Raw genomic sequence first — 25,348 nt, 5'->3', positions numbered from 1 at the left:
AAGAGCATCTCTTTTCAAATAACTTCTGATGAAAGCAGGCTGCTACTCTACCTAATCCTTAAAGTTATTGCAAACTTTAAAATCTGATGGAGTGGAAAATTACGTTTACCAATTGTGACAAAAAAAGAACATGACACTTTCAGAGAGAAAAATTAATAAATGTGAATCAAATATACATTATAGAAAAATGATGAAAACAAAGAGTTTTAGTTACAGCTTTGTAAAAGCATGCAGACAGAAAAAATGTAGTATAGACAACATCATTTGTATAAGTAACATAGGTGGTGATTTACGAAAGAAAAAGGACTATATTTTATATATATTATCTATATATATATATATATATATATATATATATATATATATATATGTGTGTGTATAGTTGTTTTGGGCATACAGATTCTCTTCTCTTCTCACCCATCTCACCCATGTACAGAGGCAATTTGAATATTGTTAGCCATTTGGAAGGTTTGAGCATTCCTTGAGGGTAAGTATTTATAATGCGTTTTAAATGGTATACATGCAAGGGGCCCCTGACAGGCCATATGAAATTTTCATTATGACAGCGTGTTCTTGCATAATTTTGGAGATTTAGCATTATGCTTATTATGAAAAATTCCTGAAATTACAGAATTATACCATTTGACGCAATAATGCGACATTCTTGGCAACATTTTTTAGGGGACTAAGGGAACAATTCGAATGACCAGAACGCGATTTGCTTTTGTTTACAACACTTGTATTTTTTGTGCTATTTATTTCTTGCTCAACTAGAACACTAAGTTCCTGTTTTGCAATTTGAATTATTTTGCAAAATTCTGCAACAGCAACTTACACAAATTTTGCATATCCCTAATCTCTAGCAGGTGTAGCTCAAAGGTCTGAGCAAGACAGGCTTTTCATTTTGTTCCTTTGCATCAGAGGTCTTCAAACTGTGGGGCCACCCCCTTGGGTGGGGCATGGATGGGTTGCTGGAGGGGGGGGGGGGGGTACAAATGCCTCTGCAAGTACATATAAATGAAGATGGCCTGGAAGTGAAGAGTTTGCTGCATTTCCAGGCTGTCTTCATTTACTCTGAAGCCCTTGAAGTGAGATCAGAGTACCTTGGGGCTGGAGGTCAGTGAGTGTGCTGTTGTGGGCTTGGCTGGGCACTTTCTGGAGTCTTATCTCCGGCATGCCGAGTTTTTCACAGGTCTTTAAAGACCATTTGCATATTTACATACCTTTGTAAACTGGTTACTGAGGCATAGTTTCTTTCTGGTTCCAGTACCCTTTGGTCACCCACTCTGCCTATTCCTTACATTTGTATTTTACATTTACTAGTGTAAGAATGCATTTCATGAACGGGAATATAAAGTAGGGTTGCCAAAAGAAAAATGCCAGCCATAAGTTGTTTAAAGAATCTGCAAATATCTCGTCTTGACAATAAATAGGGTAATAAATTTAAAAAAATGTATTCATTTGTAATGTGAATTTTCTGCCTTTGTTCCCTTTAATTAAAAGTCATGAATTTTTCAGGCCGCCCTAGCACACAATTAAAAGTGCTTTCGATTTAAATTTGCTGTTCAAAGTACGCACAGATAAATGCTGGAAATACGGCTTTAGGTGATTGTTTATTTTTGTACCATCTGCGACATCAAAATAGTGAGCTGGCAACCCTAATCAGAAGACTGGAAGTTTGTTGCAGGATCAGCACCTTATTTATTTCCTCCACCCTCGATCCCTGATTAATGCCATAATAGCAATCGTTTAACTTATATCTGAAACCCTACGCCCCCGTCAATAACATGCTGATTTACTTCAAGTGTCTGGGAATTCATCCTGCATTCAGACAAATCACTCCTCATTCTCACCCTTCAATTCACGCTCACACTGCACCCACAGTGATTACTCTGCACTCACAATGCAGTTGTGCTGTTTACCCTATCCCTCACCCTGCAGTCACACAAGCACACTACTCACCCTGCACTCGTGTCACTTCACTCACCTGCCCCACTCACTGCCAATCTGCAATCTCACTCAAACAAGCCATTCACTAACCATGCATTCATTTGTCCCACTCTGCACTTACATCTGCACCCAAAATCATATGGTCACCTCACTCACACTGCAGTCACTTCTTTTACCCTACTCTCACACTGTCTCATCGCTCACTGTGCACTCACTTGGGCACTCCTGACACCCATACAGCACAGGAGGCTTAATGTGCCTGGTACAAAGAATGTGTAGTATGCAGATCACAGAACTGAGTGTGAGTAAACTATGAGTAGCACTATAAAAAAAAAATGTTTTTCTGACAGGTGCTATAGAGAGATGAGGTGCATTGTTGGGGAGTGGTAGTGAGGGAATTTATGGAGAAGGAGGAAATAGGGGATGGGGTACAAAAAAAGACTGCTGCACCGTGTGCGAACAGTGCTACGGCCAGCCCCAGCTGAGAGTTTTAGCCCCCCGAAGGTTGGGTCTAGTTGCGCCCCTAGTATTCTGGCAGGGTCAAAGAGGTTGCTAAAAAAAAAAAAGCCTAAGTGTTTTGTGTTTTCACAGTGATGCAAGTGTGTATAAAAGAATACAATAACAGCTTAATGGGATAATAAACTAACTGGGGATAAGTGCACTCTTTTAGGTTATGAAACCTCAGTTATCGACTACCATCACTGCAGATGTCTGTGTGTGTTAAAGCTGAGCAACACATAATTGAACCCTAGTTGGTGCAGAAGAATAGTGACCTTTGCATTTATAGTCAGGGCCACTGAAATTATGCAATTGTGCGGTTTTGGCATTTCCGCATTTGCTACATAATCCATCATCATCTGCATGCTGTAATATTGGTGCTGGACCTGAAAATAAGAGGTCCATTAAAGAAGCCTGCAAGTCAAATTAATGTGTTGCATATTGAAGTTAAAGATGCTGTCAAGACGTGATGGCAAGATGGCGTAAGAAATTGGGTCATTGGTTCAGAAGGATGGAAGCCCCACTCAGGCAACAACTACAATCCTTATCAGGGACTACTACAAAAGTCATGATATTATTCTGTGCTTAACCATCTGGTAGCTTGGCACAAAAGCAGACACGCTTATCTTAGAGGTAATGTGTAAAGTATTTATCCAGCACACATAAAATATTAAAGTAAAAACACAACTCAAGAAAACCCATGTAGGAAAGATAGAATACATCTTAATAAATAAAGTGATAACATAACTACAAAAATCCAGTCTGTGGAGGTGGGAATATTAACTTTCAAACTTTTCAGTGAAAATAGTGCCTAAAAGCACAAAGTGACCCTCACAGTTATCTGGTCATGCTAGACTGGAAGAAAGTGCTAGATTGGGATTGGGATGAAGTCACCAGTTCAGGCTGACTGCAATGCAGCGCGGTCACATATAGGGACCAAGTTAGCCTGCTAAAGAGGTACCTTCTCAGTCCACCGCAAAGAGTTCCGTTCGAGGTAGAAGAAGCCCTGATGAGAAGGGAGAGTGTTATGGTAGGTCATCGCTGCAGCGCAAAGAGCAGGCCTGGCGTTACAGACGGTTGCTGTTATTACACAAAGAACAAATCAGTATTGCCAATGGTCAAAGATGGAGCTTTGTGAAGTGTAGGTCTCTTGATGCTGGCTGCCACTGACTATCATTGTTGGCGAAGAGCAGATCTCATGGTATTTTACTTTGGCGGTCATTGCAGGTGGCAGAGTCTTGGCACGAACAGGTCTGTTTGACATTGCGGGGAGTCCAAACTTTAGGATTTTCATCTTTTCTTGTAGAGGAGTACACCCTGATGCATGCCTAGGGCATGAGGAAGCACCCCTTGGGGATCAGGACACACTCCTGGAGAGGCCAGCTGGGCTCAGGCATATCCAGTTGAAGATTCACAGAGGTTCCGTTGCAGCAGGCCAGCAGAGGCCACTAGACCTTGTTGTGTCCCTATAGCCCAAACAGGAGGCCAGACAACTGACAATTGGAGTCTCTCTGGGTTAGCCTGGGAGTAAGGTAAGCAGGTCCAGTCTTGCTTCACAGACAGACAGGCTGTCATTAAACAGCAGGGCAGTCCTCTGTCAGCAGGGCAGCCCTTCCTCTATAACTTCCACAAGTCCAGGAGTGTTCTGAAGAGAGGCACTAGAGGTCCAGTATTTATACCTGGTTTCAGCCTTTGGGTGGGAAGACTCCCTGTCCTACCCCCCCCCCCCACACACACACACACATCTGGTTTTGGAACATTCTACCTCTTCCCCTCTCAAGGCCTCTAATTCTCTAGGGGTGACAATAGGCAGGCATGCTTGTGTCAGATTCCTTTGTGTGTGTGTGTGAGGAAGAGCCCTTTAAAGGGCAAGAGGAACTGGGTGTAGTTCCTCTCCAGTCACGCTGACAGGATGGCTCATCCTGTCCACCCAAATCCCCCCTTTGTGTTACTGTATAGAGAGAAAACACAAATCCCAACAGCAGAGCTATTCCAAGTCATGGGACCAAGGACACTGGGAGAAGTCCCAAATGGTTGTGACATCAAAATGGCAACTTTCTAAAAGTGGCATTGTCAGTATCAGATGTTACCATTAATGAGGATTTTAGATTACTGTTAATTTGAGGCTAAACAACATATCTCTATATGCTCCTAATATAAAGTTATCACTTATTAATACAATCTTAGTCAGTAAGAGAGATAGGCCTTACAACAGTGAAAAACAACCTTAGGAGTTTTTCACTTTTAGGACATGGGAAATCTAGGCACACATGTCCTACTTTTTAAATAGTGCACCATGGCAGATGAGACTATAGGGCCAACCTCAGTGTTGACTTATATCCATTTAAAAAGAAGGATAAGGCCTGGCAAAGGGTTTATGTTGTCAGGTCAAAATGGTGGTTCATAACTACACTGAAGGACAGGCCTGAGACATGTTTTAAAAAGCTACTTTAGTGGTGGCACAATGAGTGTTGCACCCGACTAGTAGCATTTAAATTACATGCCCTGGGTACATGTAGTACCATATACTAGTGACTTACAAGTAAATTAAATGTGCCATTCACATGCAGGCAAATGTTACCATATTTGAGGGAAGCAGCGCAATCACTAGTTAGTAGTGGTAAAGTGCACAGAGTCCTAAAAACCATCAAAAATCAGGTTCAGTAATAGAAGGGGAGTGAAGGCAAAACATTTGTGGTGACCCTGCAAAGAGGGCCAGGTCCAACAGATAGCTTCGGCTGTGAGTGTCCGGGACAGAGAGCAGCTATTAACCTTTCAGCACATAAGTAATGTAGGCTTGAACACGTACACTGAATACAAATTTAAATGCCGCATTTCATTGACTATGCAATCTGCTAATCACATTCTGTGGTAGTACATGATATATTAAGTAACAGTGATGTAATTTTCCAGCTAAAGTAGGTTTAAGCACAGTCAGCATATTTGAACAGGGAAGTAAGTGCTTTAACCATGTCAGTAATGTATTTTAAAAATAATTAATAGCAACTGCATTAATCTGTGACATTAGGGAAAGGCATATAGAAAAAAGATTGTGCGCTCTGTACTCCAAGGAACCTGCATGCCAAGTGGATGCTTCCTTGTACATCATTCCTCCTTTAAAACTCATTCAACTTGATAGAGCAAGCATCGCATCGCGACTTGCTCGAGTCAAGAACCTCGCCCGTGTGTAATAAATTAATAAATTGTTCGTCTTACTAATCTTTTATTTTCATATTCGAACAAGGTAGAGGAAGCTTGCATTCGTGTATTTCTAATACAACTAATCCATGTCTTTAAAAACATGGCCGCCGCTTGAAAAGTGCTTCTGCGCATGCGTCAGTCACACTCACGTGACCTGACGTAGTTATACATTTTGGAGGGAAAGGGTGCGAATGCGTAATACACAGCTTTCGTGAATAACGTGGTAATGCTCTTGTGAGTGTGTATATGTTGCTAACATTTAAACTGCATAGTATATTTTTATAATGATAAGTTTGAAGTACATTTATTTCTATGTATTAATTTGTTCTCGCTTACTTTTCATGTACTGCGGGAAATGGGGGTCCGAACCGGTTGGGAGCCATATTGAGGATCTCTTCTGCGCAGACTCGTGGTGTCCTGAAAGGTGGCAACATCGGACAGTGGAACTCAGCCAGCTGGCAGCCACCGTCAAGATGCCCATGGGAAAGCCACCTCTGCTCTACGAGAACGGAGAAAGTTGCTCCTTATATGATACAATGTGTGTTGCGCTACTATTTGCCGTGCAGTTTCTCATGGGAACCCCAATCTTGCTAGGCGGTACCCAGAGATGTAAATTAGGCCTCCAAATAGTCTATTCTGATTGGTGTGTTACCCAAAGCCGACCTTAGGACCAATCCAAATTGAGGGATTCTGACACTTTGCAACATTGGGGGGTGGTACACCGTCCCCAAACAGTATAACTACCCTGGGTTCACCTAGGGAAGTCGTCCGACTTGTCTGGTTTAGCTGACCTGTCACTGACCCAACGCACTCAATAGGTGACTGAAGATACAGAGAGCTGCGGAGCACTCTGTCCGAAATTGACCATAGACTAAGGTTTTACTAAACCTTAAAGTGCTGGCGGAGCACTTTGCTGGGAGTTCGCTGACCCAATCGGGGTCTTGATCGATAGCTGCAGTGAGGGTGGAGCGCAGGCGTTGCTTCCGAACTGCGGGTGCTGGTCCTGTCCTGAGGGTCCTGTCCGAGAGGTCCTGTCCTGATTCCTAATCTGAGGGTTTCCTGTCCTGTCCTGGGTGTCCATTCTGCACCTGCTGTCCATTGAGGGGTATCCTTCCTTGAGGGTTTCCTGTCCTTAACTGACCCGTGGCCAGGGTTTGGTTTTCACACCAGTCTAGGTAAATATCACTCTGAATCTTGCACCTTTCTGAATTTCTGTCTTTTTGCTTTAATAAAGACATACTTTTGCATATGTTAAATTTCCATGCTTTTCCCGCAACCATTGAATCATAAAGTCATTTGCATTTTATTTCAAAACGTGTTCCTATGTTACCCTACCTGTTAGAAATTATATTTTGCATTGCAGTTTGTCATTTCCTGATATGGTCTAGGACCTCCTTATTTAAATTGTCTAAAGCACTTTTGCCTTAAGCATAGCGTGTCTCTCTCTATAGACTCTCCTATAGTTGTATAGATGTCTCGAACTCCTGTCTCATTCCCTTGAAATAAATCTAGAATACCAGTCCTAATCAAAGCCTATCCCATCTTTAGTAATTCATCTTAAACGTTCTAATTCCTGATCCTTCATTTAAGTGTGTCCGGATTCCATTAGTCTATAAATGGTTGCTCTGACTTATTTGCTATTCAGCTATGTACTTTCTGTTATTCTGATTATCGATTGCTTAATTACTGTGAATTTGATTATTTCTGAAATTTACTAAATTAGATAAAGACTTTAAAACTTCCAGTTGTCCGTGGTCATTTACAAAAGGTATTGAATATTATTTGTTGGGTTTGTATTTTTGCTGCCTTTCCTTTTACAGCTAGCTCCCTGATCCATGGTGGTCATAGGTACCCGTGTCGGTGGATGGTAAGTCGGGTACGCTGAAGAATAACGAAGGGAACTCACTAATATCTGATAGCAGAGCGTGAGGTCATCTGATCAATGTATATGGTGATTTGAAATACATGGGCCCGAAGCCAGAAGTGGCGAAATTATTGGTCGGGTGACCCGCGCGCTCTATCAAACTAATTATTTCTCCCTTAACATTAAAGTGAACAGAAAGACCAGTGTAAGTGAAACCTGACCAAGTGGATTGCAGCTGAGAGGACCTCTTCCCCACACAATTTTTGTTTGACGGGTGGCTACACCATGGACGTATCCTTTCAGTCATGATGAAGACTTCAGGTATTTGCTATAAAAAGGGGTAGAAACATGGACTATTTTGGGGTTTAGACAGGGGTATCTGACTACATATGGGCCATGGGTTCAATGACCTATCAGCGACATGTTTCATCAATAAGATGGCGTGCAATCACACTTCTTATTGTACCAAATTGTATCACTCATCTACTCACCATTGTCAATGCCATGTGTTGATACAGCTGAAAATGGTGCTTTCATCTAATATGTGTGCAGGACCTTATTGGTAATAGATTTTTTTGCAACATAATTTGCATCATATGCTGCATCACATTTTTTTTCTTATTCTTTTTGTCTCTCCACTGATTTACAGTTAATATAAATGATTAATATTCTATGTTGTATTAGTCCTAGACACTGCAGGACTGCTGACTGCTAACTCTTAAACTATTGTTTTGTATATGTCAGTGAGAAGTGCTGATTAAATGTGATATATAAATTATTGATTTCCTGGCCCATGTTCAGAGAAGTGATGTTGACAGTAAATACTTGTGACATCTACTTGGAAGGTGGGTGACAAAATGGCAATTTAATTGCATTTATATAGTAAATCGGGAAGGTAAATCCATGAAGGTGTCCAGTATCTAAATTGTCACTAAGGCAAGAAGGGTGGTCATGGCAGCTGAGTTGTAACTACACATCTACACAGCATATTATGCAAACATGAGCTTCAGCAACATTAAAAGAGATTTTTACATACTGATGTGTCTGAATGTCACACATCCAACACAGAGATGAGAAATATCCATGGATACTGTTGGGCTGCTAATGCCCCTTTCAATGAATTAGATTAGCACCAACCTTTGCTGATTGTATTGTGGGTGTTGATAAGACAAGAGGTAGAAGAGGACAACATATTAGCATAATATGAGGGCACCATGATTGCTCCATTCTTGGTTGAGACAGATTGGTCAATGATGCTAATTGCAGCAGATGTCACGTACTACTAATGACAGCTCATAGGCCTTTACTGGAATCAGAAGGGAGGATAAGGGGTGTATGTATGTGGAGCAGCATCATTTTTAACCCATCCTAAGCTATTGTAGGAATGCATCATAATCACACGTAGCCAGCACTCAAATATATTCTGCATGATTAAATGTTACTGGGAAAAGGTGGGGTATTGCATATTTAAAGTACTCCACATGAAATTCGATGATACCTAGAACTGTGTGCATAGAAACATGACTAATAAAGGTCTTTGTAACATTTACATAATATTTTAGGATAAGTTAATGTTTAGACGTGTCTCATTGTGAAGTTAATAAAACAGAATATGTATGTGTAGGCTAGTGTTTAAACATTTATACGTGTAACAAGAAATGATGTTCATGCTGGTGTATTCGAAACTAAATTTTCATAATTCTTTGCAATTTATTCATAGCTTAAGTAGTTGCATTTGCTATATGTGTAGAAATGTGCACGTATTTGTAACCCTGTGCACCGTTTCAGTATAAGCTCACGTTTAATGTCAAACATGTAATTTGTATTTAATCTTCAACGTAGAATGTATTTGCTTGTATTTTTGTTTGCACTGCAGGTGCAGACAAAGCCTTATTACTAGAAAAGAAGGATTTTGTTTTAGTTAGATAGCAAGGTATAAGAAGATGGATCTTGGCAAGAATAGCGGTAATGAGCAAGGAGGGGAGTTATCAAGGAGGAGGAGAAGAATGGCCAAAGACGAATGAAGTAGCAACTTATCAATGTAGGAAAGGCGGTGCCAGTAACCAACTTGTGCTGAAATCGTAGAAAGTTACTGGAGGAGCATGTGACATACCTTGAATGCCACTAATGTATTATGCTGTAACATAGTGAGGGTCAGAGAGACATTTTAGGACTTCATGAGGTACAGACCTATGGTTCTGTCTATGCTCTGAGTGGTTTCATGCTACTTGACCCTTAGTTGGAGTTTCTTCTACTGAAGACTAAGACAGCTGACACCTTTCTAATTTCACTTTTTGGGTGTATTTGTTCATTATTCTAATAAAAGAGTGTCCAACCCATGACAGTAAGGAGTACCCATGAGCGATTATCAGCAAAACAACTGACAAGGTAAATACCTTCCACATATGTATGGCATTTAGGTACCATGAAATCAGACACAATTTTGTTGTCATGGGCCTACAGTGAACTCCATGATCTCAAGGGCATCTAAAATTAAGACCTTCATTACAACTTATCTGGAGTGGAATTCTTATGTGAGGTTCTACTCAGCACAGCAATAAGGGGTCCAGTTTTCCTGCACATAGGTTTTTAATGTGCAAGAGCATCAGAAACAATGTTACTGGATGGAAAAGCGTGGCAGGAAAATTGCATCAGGAAAGGGCTTCAGTGTGGCTGGGACCTATTTTTCCATCCCCATACGAACCTCCCAGCACATTACACCCAGCCAAGGCAAGGGAACAAGCAACATAATTCATTTCTTTCCCCACCCTACCTATTCCCATCCCTCCCCTATAGAGACATCCAAAGTACATCTACATATATTTAATATATGCTAAGAGCAGGTTAAACTAGTCTCCACACAGCTATTCACACACAGTACACAGTAAGTTGAACTTAAAAATGACTACGCTCTTATCAGAAAAGCCTGTGTTTCCTATTATACCGACAGAATAGAGCAAGCGGAAAACTCCTCTATAGAGCTGTTCTCCATCTTCAAATCTCTATCATCATCGGAGAGAACAGTGGCTCCTGTCTCCAGCACTCTAGTGTCTTGCAATCAGTTCGCTGACTTCTTTGCTACAAAAGAAGTTAACATCTATGATAACTTCCCAGTTGATGCCCGCAATGGCACTCTTTCCAACCCACATAGGAACTCCCCATTTGAGGGTAGTACCCTCTTGGAGTTCTCATCTCCGATGATGGACGATCTTAAAGCTGTGGCTTTAAGTATTAAATCTGGCTCCCCAATGGACCCAGCATTGCCTAAAGTCCTATGGTCTCGAAGTGATCCTACCCTATGTTCAGCAATTTCTGCAGCTATTTGTCCGCTGTGGTGAGGTCCCACGAAATTGGAAACAGGCTATCGTCCTCCCATTAAAGAAAAAAACGTAAGCTGATCTGGGCTTATTGGACAATCCACGCCCCATCTCGCTATTGCCATGTTTCTCCAAAATAGTAAAGAAAGGGGTGAATTCTCAACTAGTCGCCCACATCAACAGGAACAACTTATTTCACCGTTCCCAGTCAGGCTTTAGAGCCTCATATTCAACAGAGTCAGCGTTACTTCTTGCAACTGAGACACTGCGCAGGTGCTGTGGAAAAGTAAATTTTGCCATGTTCTGTGTCCCTACGTGTTCCCCATCTTATGTTATATGTGCATGATTAATATGCATATATATTCCCCATGATCGATTAAAGACGCAATTACAGTTGTGTCCATCTCTAGTATGCCAGTTCCAGTTCTCGTGAATACTACGAATATTAGGCCTATGTAAAGTTACGTTGCCACGTTTCTCAGTGTGCACGTTATTTCATTGAAAAGTCCCCGTTTCTAGGCCTCAAAAGGGCCCGGACATCAGATTCAGCTCCTGTCTTCTGAACCCTCGCTGAGGAGCGATACAGCCCCCACCTGTATTCCTGACCCTTCACTTACTTCCTGTCTCACAGTGCCCGGCTCGGCCTGGCTCTGCCTGCCAGTCTGCCAAGAGTATGTTATGATTCTAGTTATCAGGCCAGCCCTCCTTCTCTGCATTCCTAAGCTACTGAATCGCATCAATAGTTTCCGTCATGGTCTAGCCTTTACGTCTCCATGTAAGAGAAATACTGCATTTAATGGTCATTTAATATTCCTCAACACGCACTACATGAGGAATAATGCATGCACCAGTCTTAGAATCTGTTAGCCTTTACCCCGATATCTCTTGGATTCTATCAACATGTTCTCTAAACATCAGATACTAGATAGTGTTTAGGTACATGTCGCTCTGACTCTCCAGACTTCAGTCTCTCCTTCTAGCTCAGAAGTCATAGCCCCCAGCTTCTCCTTAGTAACACGTCGTTGCCAGTTTGCGCGCACCAGTAGGTTAGAGGTCCCGGCTCCTTAGGTAGCCCCCTCCATATTTCCGCCCCATTTATGACATATTCTGTTACGTTTACATCACATGTCTATGTACACGCCTCCTGTTACACCTACTTTCACCCTTATCTTTCGCGACTGCTACGCACCCCACCCACTGCTCCGCCTATTGTATGTACTGTAATGCAATTGTTTTAGTATATATACTTGTGCACTGTTATTAAAGAGGGAGCGCGCTCATCCCAGATCTTGTCCGTGCAGGTTGTCCTGTTCCTGTCCTTTATTCTGTATTAAAACTGCAAACTCCTACTACCTCGAATCTTGACTCTTATTTATTGAGCTATCTGTTATTGTTATATCTAGTCAAAAAGAGAGGTATTATTTATTTATTTACCACATAATGGCGCCCGAACAGGAACTTGCCCTTTCCCCACGCGCCGGTGAAGCCACGTATGCCCCCCTGACCCTCTGCAGCCGTGACGGAACTCTTCTGCGCACCGGCAGATATTTCTGCTTCAAGTATCCCTCAGGCCCACGGAGGAGACGGAGGTTGCGGTCCAGCATCCAGACGAGGCGGTGGAGGAACGCGGCGAGTCCCGACCAGAGCCCAAGCCGAGAGTCCAAGGTCCGAGGTATCCGGAGGCCCACCCGTAACAGAAGTCCGAAGTTCGTCCGTCCGGCGTCGAAGCAGTCCAGTCCAGTCCGAGGCCTTCCGTTCTTGCTGCCCGGTGAGTACCGTTGCTGGGGTAGTATCTAGACAGGGTCGATCTAATTGACTCTGGTCCGTGGGTTTGGTGGTACACAGATCCAACACGAAGTGTCCACTTAGGTGGATGCGGGTCCTGACGTGTCTCTTATGAGACCGGTAAGTTCGTACTGTTTTAGCAGTGCATCTAGTTTCTGTTCTAGTCCGTTCTGTTCTCGAGAGATTCATGTATTCTGTTTTCAATATTCCAGGTAGTATTTTGTCAGAACTGTTATTTTAAAATGTCATTCATGTATTTTAATGTCGTGGTATGAAAGTGGTGTAATTATCGTGTTTATTGTGTATTGTATTGTATCTAGATTAACAGTCCAGTCATGCCGTTGTTTTCCAAACTACGTCAGTTAAAAACTAGAAAAGGTCTGTTAGAAGAAGCAGTTCCTGTCCCGCCTAGGGACAGTCCAGGTCATTTTATGTATCAAAAGCATGGCATAAGTGCCATATTATATCTAGATTTATGGGTGGAGTACACCAAACAGTTAGAAGAAAAGTATAGATGGCCTGTATCAGGTACGTGGGATGCCGAGTGCATCATGCGAGTAGAAGAAGCATTATGGAAAAAGAAAGCCAGACAGTCACAGAAAGATGCCATCGAGTTATGGCGCAAAGAATCTCATAAAAGAACCGAAAAAGAAATCAGAAAGTCAGAATTAAGTAGAGAATCCACAGAAAGAGCCCAAGAAAGGGAATTAATCGAGATAGGTGAACGAGTTAAAACCGAACAGTCAGACAGACAGAGGCATGCCCTTATTAAGGGTATGTATCCTCTTCTTGCCGAGGGCTTGCTAAAAGCAACCCCGGAGGCATCCAGTAATTTTCCGCCACCCTTAGTTCCGACCAAGCTACGTCACAAACCGACCGCAGCTGATATTTTCATCTCGTCCTATTGGACGACACAGTCCCAGAATATGCAAATCCTGTTCCGCCAGTCCCTGTAAATCATATAATTCCTGCTCCTCCAGACACCGGGGCACCTTTTGCAGTACCTGCTACGGTACCCCCGGTCCAACCCGTAGTACAACTTCCCGCCACATCAGTCACTCTGCCAGCACGAAGAGTATCGGTCGATGATTCCAGTATAGGGGCCGCAGGAGGAGGTCCTCCTGGTACCCCGCCGCCAAATAGACGTTTAGGAGCAGTCGAGTTACATGAACGTGCGTTACAGCGTACGCCCAAATTTAAATCCGTTGCAGAAATCAGGCGAGCTCTTACTGAATGCTGTTATGATCCAGTCCCAGGCGAGGAAGGTATGGTTCTATATTCCATACATATAAGACAGGTGTCCGAGTATCTGGTCACCCTACCGAATATGAAAGAAGACCTAGACAGAATGTATCGTTTCATTCGTACAGGACAAGACCCAGAAAGTATTGCTGACGTCATATCTCACAGGAAATCCGAAACCCAGTTTATGCTATTAAAGTTTCTGATCAATTGTTTAATACGGGAACAAGATTCCCCGACTAAAGATCCGACCGAAATGAGAACCCTGACAAGGTGGAGTGATAATATAGCCGAGGGTAAGCACAAGACACTCAATAGTATAGAGCATATGTACAAGAAAATTCGTAAAGAAATAATAAGGATACACGAACAACGCAGTGAAGCTCTAGGAAGCGAGAAAGAAAATGACTCTTTTACGGAAGAGGTAGAGGACGAGAATACTGCCAGAATAGCGTATGTAGGTAAATCTAGATTTCCAGACCGACATTTGCGCCTAGAACACAAGAAAGTCTTTCATCATCCAGCACCAGAACAAGGCTCTCTAGAACAAGTGTTTCAAGCTACCGATCACATTCTGAAATCACGAATCGGTTATAGTGAATTAAGTACCATGCATGAACAAGAACTAGCCCGATCAGCAGTCCGATGGACTACTGATTCTACCACTTTTCCAGACGAAATAGTGGCACAAATGTTTCTGAAATTGCCCCCAGCCGAGCAGCAACTGGTGGGTATGTATATGATCCAGCACCTCATCACATTGTATGAGGGTCAACATTCTGATCCAGGTCCGTTACATGATGTCCTGAACGAGTTACTCCAGTATAGATGGAAAGGTTTAGGTACCGATTTAATTAGCGTCATTCTAGAACAGCGCCACAAATATAGTACGTTTTTGAACCCGCATTTTGTTCATGTCTCACCTCCAGAAAGTAAACCGTTTTACATAGACAGACAGAATCCGCTACGAGAAGTACACCCAGTTAGGACAGCGGATGGTGAAATGCAAAGAGTATTTGTTTACACCCCAGTTACCAAGATGGAACTCTTAGAGATGAAGAAATTAATTCCCTGTCACGACAAAGATCCAGCAGGGTTCCACCGAGAATTAAAGGACATGCTCCGTATGGGAGAATACACGTATCCAGATATTATTAAAATGTTAAAAGTCCTGTTGCCCGCAGGGGTATACGAAAAACTCAAGGAAAAAGAATGGGAGGTGGGAGAGAAAAAGATCGATTGGGCAGTTCTAGAAGCTGAAGATAAGATACGAGTACCAGGTACCGGTCTTGGAGAGAAATGTAAAGAATTACCAGAACTGTTAATACAAGTTTTGCCTAGATTATTAGCGACTAAAAAGGAAGACTGGGATGCAATCTCAGCCTGTAAACAGAAACAAGACGAAGACACTAGTGATTTTTATTCTAGATTTGAAAAATGTTTTATCATAAACAGTGGCTTGAAGACGAGTAGCGAGTCATACCTCATCTTTTTGTTACTAAATTAGTCGAGAATTCAAGTCCACAAGTTAAGAATCGAGTTTTGAAAGTCGAAAGTACATGGCAAGCTAGTACTCCGTCCCAGATGTTACAGATGCTCCAGTATCACCAGAATAGAATCAGAGAAGAGCAAGAACACGAGAGAAGACGTATGAAAGACACGAAAATGAAAGTACTAGTTGCACAATCTGTTCCTCAAGACAGTCAGAAGAGGGGTCCGCATCAAGCCAGTCATCCTGCAGCTCCCGTTAAAGGGACATGCAATTATTGCAAACAGCCAGGTCATTTCATAAACGAGTGTGCAGTTCTGAAACACAATATAGCCACGGGTAAAACTAAAGAAAGACCACGTCCGCCTAGACAAGAACTAGTTTCACAGACTTCTCAGCCACAGAATGCACAACAGACAGTTCCAGCACCACAGCCTATTGCGGCAACACAGCATGTTACACAGCAGATGTACCAGTATGCACAGTCCGAGTATCCAGAGTATCAAGCGTACTCATGAAATAGCCTAGAGAGGGAGGTAGGCTTGCCTCTCATCGAGATTCCTGTAGATCAAGAAGGTCCCTATGTTCATAGTCAAGTATTAGGGAAAGACAGAAAGTTTCTGATTGATACAGGGGCAAGTAGGACTACCATAAGTCACGACGAGGTTCCAGGGGCCCCGCTCTCAGGCTCTAGAAATGTTTCCCTTGGATTTTCAGGAAAGCCTATTATGAACGAGATTTCAAAACCAGTTACTCTAGAAGTAGGTCCATTGTCCCGAACTACTGATCTATTACTTACGAAATCATGTCCAGAAAATTTGTTAGGCATTAAAACACTGAAAGAATTAGGTGCAGTTATTTGCTGTTCCCCAGAGGGAATACGTTTGTTTTTACGTGACTTCAAGGGTCACTATGTATTACGAGATTTTGATCCGAGATTGTCTAATGTTCCGCAGCATCTATGGGCGCAAGGTCCAACTGATGTTGGCTTTATGCAAATCACACCCCATCGTGTGACCCTCAAGCAAGGTGTAGTCCTGCCACGAATCAGACAGTACAGATTGCCACCTGAGGCTGTAGCAGCCTTATCCACAATTATTGACGAGCTCATGGCTCAAGGAGTAGTTGTAGAAACTGACTCCAATGTATGTAATTCTCCGATCATTCCAGTCATGAAACGTACTGATCCAAATGCACCCCCAGTATATCGATTAGTGATTGACCTTCGAGAACTCAATAAATGTATTATCCCCCAGTATCCGGTAGTCCCGGATATTTCATCCCTATTGACAGCCATTGATTCTGAGGCAATATTCTTTACCGTAATCGACCTCAAGAACGCATTTTTCAGTGTTCCTATTCATCCAGACAGCCAGTACCTTTTCGGTTTTTGTTTAAATGGAAGGAGCTATAAATTCACACGAGCTCCTCAAGGTTTCACAGAAAGTCCTAGCATTTACAGTCAAGCACTTAAAAGACAACTAGACAACATTCACATGCCAACTGACACTGCCCTGCTCCAGTATGTCGATGATCTACTGATCACAGCCCGTTCTGAACGTGCTTGCGAGCGAGCATCACTTACAGTCTTGTATTTCCTAGCCGAGATGGGGCACAAGGTGTCCCCTTCAAAGCTTCAATTCTGTGTCCAGCAAGTGATCTACTTAGGCCACTTACTGTCCAAGTGGGGTAGGCAGTTGACACCCGATCGTATCCAGTTAATAGCGAGTCTTCCTCAGCCCAAGACACAGAAGGAGGTACGTGCTTTTATCGGCCTTACTTCTTATTGCAGACAATGGATTCCTCAGTATGCATTTCTAGCCAAGCCACTGATACAGTTAACGACACAGGAGGCAGCCGTATCGACTGTTCTCCCTTGGACATCTGAACATACACTTAGTTTCAATGAGTTAAAGAAAGCTTTATGCCAAGCTCCTGTTCTAGCTACACCGAACTACAGTAAGCCTTTTACACTTTTTGTCACAGAACGTGATGGTACAGCATTATCTGTTCTCACACAAGATCAAGCCGGACAGTACAAGCCCTGTGCTTATTTTTCGAGCACATTAGATCCAATAGCCCAGGCTCTGCCTGCGTGCCTCAAGTCAGTTGCAGCCACAGCACTAGCTATCAGACAAAGTGATTCCATAGTATTAGGACATTCCTTGACAGTACAAGTTCCACACTCCGTGGAAGTTCTTTTAAACCGAACACAGACTCAGCACTTGACAATTGCACGTTTGACAGGTTATGAACTGACACTGTTCCAGCCACACATAGAAATCAGACGCTGCAACGTTCTGAATCCTGCTACACTGTTACCGTCAGTTATTTCGAATCCTGCCACACATGACTGTGTGGAAGTTGTTAACACCATGACTAAGCCAAGACAAGATCTGACAGATGTTCCATTACCGGATCCCGACCTGACACTTTATGTGGATGGTTCATGTATGAGAACAAGTACAGGAGAACTAGTAGCCGCGTATGCAGTGACTACTGACACTGAAGTTATTGAAACACACCGTATTGACACCCTGTCTGCTCAAGCAGCAGAGCTAGTTGCTCTGACCCAAGCCTGCATACACGCCAAGAACCTGAAAGTTAATATTTACACAGATTCACGTTACGCATTCGGAGTTGTACACAACTTCGGAGTGCTCTGGCAGGAGAGAGGTTTCATGACTTCTCATGGAACCAAGATTCAGCATGGTCTCCTTATTCAAGCTCTGCTAGATGCCATACATTTACCGACATCTATTGCTATCATGAAATGCAAAGCACATACTAAAGTTACAGACATTATTTCTCAAGGTAATGATCTAGCAGATCGAACAGCCAAGCTTACAGCACAGACACCAGACATACCAGTTAACAAGACACCGACATCCACTCTAGAACAGACTACTTGTATGACAGTTAAGGACCCCACTCAAGATGTCATAGATATCCAGTTACATGCTACTCCTGAAGAAATCAAGAAATGGTCCGAACAAGGAGGGGTCCAGACAGATCAGGGATGGTTGACGAAGGGTAGAGCCACATGGTTTCTCCCCGACTCTATGGTTCAAGTCATTATCAATACCGCACATAGTCCAGCACACTTAGGAGAAAAAGCCATGTTAGACAGTATCCAGAACATTTGGTTTAACAAACATTTACGAGCTGCAGCCAAGCAGAAAGTCCGTACCTGTATGATATGTTGCCAGTTTAATCCAGGTAAAAGTGTCCCGGTGGAACAAGGTGGATTCCAGCCCCCTGACCACCCTTTTGAAGTCCTCCAGATGGATTATATTCAGATGGAGCGATGTCGAGGTTTCAAGTATGTCCTTGTAGTTGTATGCGCTTTGTCCAGGTGGACAGAAGCATATCCAGTTCCAGATTACACAGCCGCGACCACTGCCAAGCAGTTGGTTCGTGAATTCTTCCCCCGTTATGGACTCCCTAGGGTCGTATATTCTGATAACGGCCAGCCATTCTCATCTGAACTGATGAAACACGTTTCCCTTTTGTTAGGGTACCAGTGGAAGTTCCATTGTGTACGCCATCCTGAAGCAGCCGGTCTCGTAGAGAGACATAATCAAACTTTGAAAATCCGTATTGCCAAAATTTGTCAAGAAAAAGGTGTAGACTGGTTAGTTGCTCTGCCAGTCGCTCTGTTTTATATGCGCATGGTCGCACATTCCAGATCAGGTCTGTCCCCGTATGAGGTCGTCTTCGGCCGCCCCCCGAATGTGTGGGGTACACCTAGACCCCGAAGTATTACAGATGTTTCCAGTAATATGCTGACAGATTACCTAGCTTCCTTGATGTCTGCCCTACACTCTTGTCGTTCACAGGTTGCCGCTGCATTTCCCGACAATACTGAAGTCAAGCCACACAAGATCCTTCCAGGCTCTTTTGTTCTCGTCAGGAATTTTGATCGTTCAAGTCCGCTGGAGCCTCGCTGGAAGGAACCAAAGTTGGTTCTCCTGACCACCCGTACTGCCGTCAAGTTGGAAGGCAGGAAGGGGTGGGTCCACCTGTCGCATGTCAAGACATTTCACGGACTCCGACCACGAACTATTTCCAAGAACTTTTCCAAGGATTTTAAGGACTGCCGAGATACTATTCTTAAGGACTGTCCCGCAAATGACATTGATTCAAAGCCTCCCCTGTTAGAGGAAACTCCGCAGCAGGAGTATAAAAAGAAATTAAGGTCTAGTAAATTAAGTCAGCCAGTTTAATTGTCTAAGTCCTCCCCTAGGTGAAACGGTTAAATAGGTATCTGACATGTATGAAATAGACCCCCATAGTGAGAGAGTTAGTCAAAACTCAATCCGATGTATTGTTTTTCTAAGTTTCATATTATTTTTCAGCCTGATGGTTACCTGCACGAGTTATGCATTTCATTTATGTTTTCCAATTTCTCATGTAAATAAGTCTTCTAATGCTACAGTAGAGCACACGTTTAGTGATCTGCCTCCTCATGAACTATCTTATCGTCTTGCTATGCGAAACAACTCATTTATCCGCATGTTACATTATTCACACCAGACCAGCAATGCCACCAATTGTTGGGTGTGTGGTCGACTCCCCCCTTTCCAGACACCGAAGGGAGTTCTGCCACTGTTTCCTTATCCATTTTCACATAACGGTTCATGCGGAGCATGGTCCACGTTAACGTCATCCTCAACTGATATGTCCTTTCTGAACAGTACATGTTTTCCAGACAAGCAAGGTCTTCCCCACAGAACAGGGTTAGATCTAGAAAATGAAGTTTACAATTTGGGAAATTATTCTTCGAATTTCATGGTCCTGAATGTTCAGTCTGATTCTACTCCAGACTTACCTGCTATGTCAGTATTACCAGTTAAAGGTGAATTATGTGTCAGAAATAATGGTTCCGTACATGTAGGACATAGTGATTGTACTACTATTGTCAAGTATAGTGACAGTGGGAAATCTATTTTCAAAGCTTCACGTCATTCTTATTTTGTTTGTGGTCAGACCGCATATGTTCGTCTGCCCCTCGACTGGGAGGGAACCTGTTACATTGCCTTCCTACTGCCACCAGTTTTTCTAGCCCCACCTGACTATCATAGGAACTCCCACCTAGTACATACTAGACACAAGAGAGACCTCCCGATTGTCGATTATACTGAAACTGCTCTAGAACAATATATAGATCTCAATAAAGGTTTCTTCCCCTACTTAGGTACTGTCGCGAATAGTAAATTGATACGTAGATTGACCAGAACCCTTGAAGTAGTAGTGACTGAATCTACTTCTGCTCTAGGTAACCTAACCGAAGAGCAATCTGCTATGAGAGTTGTCGTGCTCCAAAATCGTCTCGTTCTTGACGTCATACTGGCCGATAGAGGAGGAGCATGTAGAGTCATCGGATCTAGTTGCTGCATTTTCATTCCTAATAACGCGCCGTCTGTTTATTCAGCTATAACCAGACTTCACAAAATTGCCCATCTGTTACACCAAAATCCAGGCACCTGGACATGGTCCGGTTGGTTCTGGAGTATAATTTCTGCCTGGGGATGGAAAGTATTGTCATTTCTAGGTATTGCAGTAGCGATCATATTCAGTTGCTGCCTCTGTATACAATGTGGCCCTGCGATTTGCGGCATTTGTGCTACCTCTTGTATTCCTAGTCCCAAGTCCCGTTCTAAATCCCGTTCCAAGAAAATCCGAGACGAGCAAATGATACTGTATGAAATGATAGACGGTATCATGAATATTGATGTTTCCTGATGGAAACGTAGTGACAAGGAGGGAATGTGGAAAAGTAAATTTTGCCATGTTCTGTGTCCCTACGTGTTCCCCATCTTATGTTATATGTGCATGATTAATATGCATATATATTCCCCATGATCGATTAAAGACGCAATTACAGTTGTGTCCATCTCTAGTATGCCAGTTCCAGTTCTCGTGAATACTACGAATATTAGGCCTATGTAAAGTTACGTTGCCACGTTTCTCAGTGTGCACGTTATTTCATTGAAAAGTCCCCGTTTCTAGGCCTCAAAAGGGCCCGGACATCAGATTCAGCTCCTGCCTTCTGAACCCTCGCTGAGGAGCGATACAGCCCCCACCTGTATTCCTGACCCTTCACTTACTTCCTGTCTCACAGTGCCCGGCTCGGCCTGGCTCTGCCTGCCAGTCTGCCAAGAGTATGTTATGATTCTAGTTATCAGGCCAGCCCTCCTTCTCTGCATTCCTAAGCTACTGAATCGCATCAATAGTTTCCGTCATGGTCTAGCCTTTACGTCTCCATGTAAGAGAAATACTGCATTTAATGGTCATTTAATATTCCTCAACACGCACTACATGAGGAATAATGCATGCACCAGTCTTAGAATCTGTTAGCCTTTACCCCGATATCTCTTGGATTCTATCAACATGTTCTCTAAACATCAGATACTAGATAGTGTTTAGGTACATGTCGCTCTGACTCTCCAGACTTCAGTCTCTCCTTCTAGCTCAGAAGTCATAGCCCCCAGCTTCTCCTTAGTAACACGTCGTTGCCAGTTTGCGCGCACCAGTAGGTTAGAGGTCCCGGCTCCTTAGGTAGCCCCCTCCATATTTCCGCCCCATTTATGACATATTCTGTTACGTTTACATCACATGTCTATGTACACGCCTCCTGTTACACCTACTTTCACCCTTATCTTTCGCGACTGCTACGCACCCCACCCACTGCTCCGCCTATTGTATGTACTGTAATGCAATTGTTTTAGTATATATACTTGTGCACTGTTATTAAAGAGGGAGCGCGCTCATCCCAGATCTTGTCCGTGCAGGTTGTCCTGTTCCTGTCCTTTATTCTGTATTAAACCTGCAAACTCCTACTACCTCGAATCTTGACTCTTATTTATTGAGCTATCTGTTATTGTTATATCTAGTCAAAAAGAGAGGTATTATTTATTTATTTACCACAGTGCGCTGATGAGGGTCAGACTGCAGCTCTGTTCTTACTCGACCTTAGCGCAGCCTTTGACACAGTTTCCCATTACCTGCACCTTCAGAGACTCGGTCGTGTGAGATAGCAGGATTAGCCCTAAAACGGATGACTTCCTTCCTCCATGAGCACAGCTTTCAAGTTGCACAGCATCCACATACTTTGGAAAGTATCCCACTCTCACAAGAGGTCCCACGGGGCTCATTCTGAGCCCAACTCTTTTTAATCCCTATATTTGACCCTTGGCAGGGATTGTTTCCTATGCGGAAGACACACAACTGATTGTCACCTTCTCCCATAACTGGGAGGAAGCAGCTAACCAGCTTCCTTCCTGTTTAAGTGACCTTGACACCTGGATGAATTGTAACTGCCTTAAATTGAATGGCAGCAAGACTGAGATACTGATTGAGGGGAGGGCCCCCTCCTTCTGGTCCTCATCATGGTGGCCCCAGACTCTGGCCCGACTCCTATTCCAAAGGAGGAAACTAAAAACCTCGGAGTCTGGTTGGAATCCAAACTCTCCAATGAGACACATATTAAGAAGGTCATGGGGAAATGCTTCGGAATCCTTAAAATGCTGAGAAAAACCTTGAAATTCTCCCTTTATCAGCTAGATAAATCTTTGCTCATGCCCTCGTAACATCCCTGCTGGATTATGGTAATATTTTGGACCTCGGAGCTGCAAAAAAATGTGTCTACAAACTGCAGCACATCCAGAAAGCGGCTGCATGGTTAGTCCTCAATCTACCTAGAAAACCTTCCTCTACGAAAGCCTTAGACACTTTACATTGGCTACAAGTTGGAAAAGGAATACTGTTTAAAGCCGTATGCTATTGTCATCGGAGCTTGCAAGATGAAGGCCCCAGCTATCTCCATCATCTTCTCATTCCTTATCATCCAGCCCGCCATCTTAGATCAACCGGACCCCATCTGGTCAGGGTTCCTAAAGTCCAAAGAGCCAGAATGAGTGCGCGATTGTTCAGATACTTGGCAGCCAAAAAATGGAACTCAATACCGATCTCTATCCAAGCATAGCCTTCGCAAAACTTTTTCCAGAAAAAACTGAAAGCCTGGCTTTTCCAGGTTTGAGTCCCGTGCACAACTTCTTTCTGCTTAGCTTCTTGTCTTGGCCCCCTTCCGGAGGATGGTTTTCCAGTGCGGAGACACACTGGTTGGTGTAACCAGGTGCTATACAAGTAATGTAATGTAATGGGGTTTTGTAGAGCGCACTTCTACCCTGAGGCATCGTAGCACTTAGGACGGGTGGGTGGAGGCAGCCACCAGACTGTGAAAGTTACTGGAAGAGAAGGGTTTTCAAACGTTTGCGGAACTTGAGAAGATCTGGTTCGCTACGTAGGGTGAGGGGCATGGAGTTTCAACAGGAGGCGGCATTCCAAGAGAACGAACGCCCCCACCATCTAGCTCGTTTAACTTTCCGAGTTGCTGCCAAGAAGGTGGCACTGGAGCATAGATTTCTTGGCGGGTGGTAAGGAGTAACTAGGGAGCAGATTAAAGCTGGGCCCGCGTGCCACATAGCTTTGTGGGCTCTACACAACGCCTTGATTTGGATCCGGGCCTGTATGAGCAGCCAATGGAGTGATTTCAAGGCGGCTGACCCTGAGTGTCTACGAGGCAGTCCAAGCAGTACGCGAGCTGCAGAGTTCTGAGTGACCTGAAGTTTTTTAATGGAGTTCGCCGGAGCGCCTAAATACAGTTCCCATAGTCGAGGCAGGACAAGATGATAGCCTGCACCATGATCCTCCGGGCCTGATAGGGGAGAAGCGGCAACATTTTCCTCAGCATCCTCATCAGGCCGAAGCAGGTTGCCGAGAGCTTGGTGGCTTGATTGTTGAAGCCTAAGGTGCTGTCTAGCCATACTCTAAGACTTTTGATCTGGTCTTTGGGTTCTGGTAAAGTGCCCATACTGGTTGGCCAGTCAATTACTGCTCTAGGAGATGGGGTCTTCCCCAGGAACATCAGTTCCGTCTTATCCCCATTTAATTTCAGGTGGGAGAGCGCCATCCAATCGGCTACTGCTTCTAGGCAGCTGCCCAGAGTGCTCAACGAGCCCTTGGGATGGTTTAAACCAACCACCCGTTGGGTGTCATCTGCATAGGTGACAATTTCGATGCCGAAGGGGCGCACTATCGCTGCTAGAGGCTCCATATAAATGTTAAAAAGGGTGGGACTCAGGGAAGAACCCTGAGGGACCCCACAGTTGAGGGGCCATGGTTTGGATTGAGTGGCACCCTGCGATACCTGGAACACACGGTCTTCCAAGAAAGATTGCAGCCAGGAGAAAGCTAGCCCTGTGACTCCGAGGTGTCTGATGCGAGCGAGCAAGATGTTATGATCCACTGTGTCGAAGGTGGCACTCAGGTCTAGCAAAATAATTGCTGTGGTGCCGCCTTGGTCCATGTACCTCCGAGCTGACTCTGTCACTGCCAGGAGGGCAACTTCCGTTCCGAGCTTTGGGCGGAAGCCTGCTTGGGAGTCATGGAGTAGGTTGTAGAACTCCAAATGGTTGACCTGAGTAAGATTGATATGCTTCTCTAGCAGTTTGCCCAACCATGGCAGGAGGGAGATCGGATGGTAATTAGCCATGATTGCAGGGTCAAGATTGTTTTTTTTAGTAGAGCTCTGACTTGGGCGAGTTTCCTGTTCCTGTGGCGATAGAGGCGTTTAGGGTGCTCAGAATTACTGGTCTGATTGTATCTGCGACTAGCAACAAATGGCGAGGAGGGGCTGAATCAATAGGAGAACCAGATGATACTTTTAGCATTAAGGTGTTCAGTGACTCCTTGTCAAGCAGGGGGAATTCCGTTAAAGGGCAATGTGAAGTTGCAGGGATGTTCTCAGCCTGAGGGTAGTTGGATTTACTCCTAGATGAGGTAAAGGAGAGAGATGAGCTGAATTTTTGGGTGAAAATATTCCGCCTGCTTGTCGCAGGTGTTTTGGGCCTCTTTGGGGTCAGAGAGATTTTGAGAGATATTAATGAGTGATTTAGCGATCTGGAAGATTTCCCTCGGGGAATTGGCTGCAGTTCTTAT

The 25,348-nt window shown here is 43.7% G+C and overlaps 1 protein-coding gene across 1 annotated transcript in view; it reads right to left on the bottom strand.

Moving 5' to 3' along the window:
- The window catches only part of CACNA2D2 (calcium voltage-gated channel auxiliary subunit alpha2delta 2), a 1,696,410-nt gene that overhangs the window by 375,959 nt on the left and 1,295,103 nt on the right, over nucleotides 1-25,348 (bottom strand). The window lies entirely within an intron of this gene.

This window comes from Lissotriton helveticus, chromosome 9 (assembly GCF_964261635.1).
Source record: "Lissotriton helveticus chromosome 9, aLisHel1.1, whole genome shotgun sequence".
NCBI lineage: Eukaryota > Metazoa > Chordata > Amphibia > Caudata > Salamandridae > Lissotriton > Lissotriton helveticus.
This window is presented reverse-complemented; position numbering and strand designations above follow the sequence as displayed.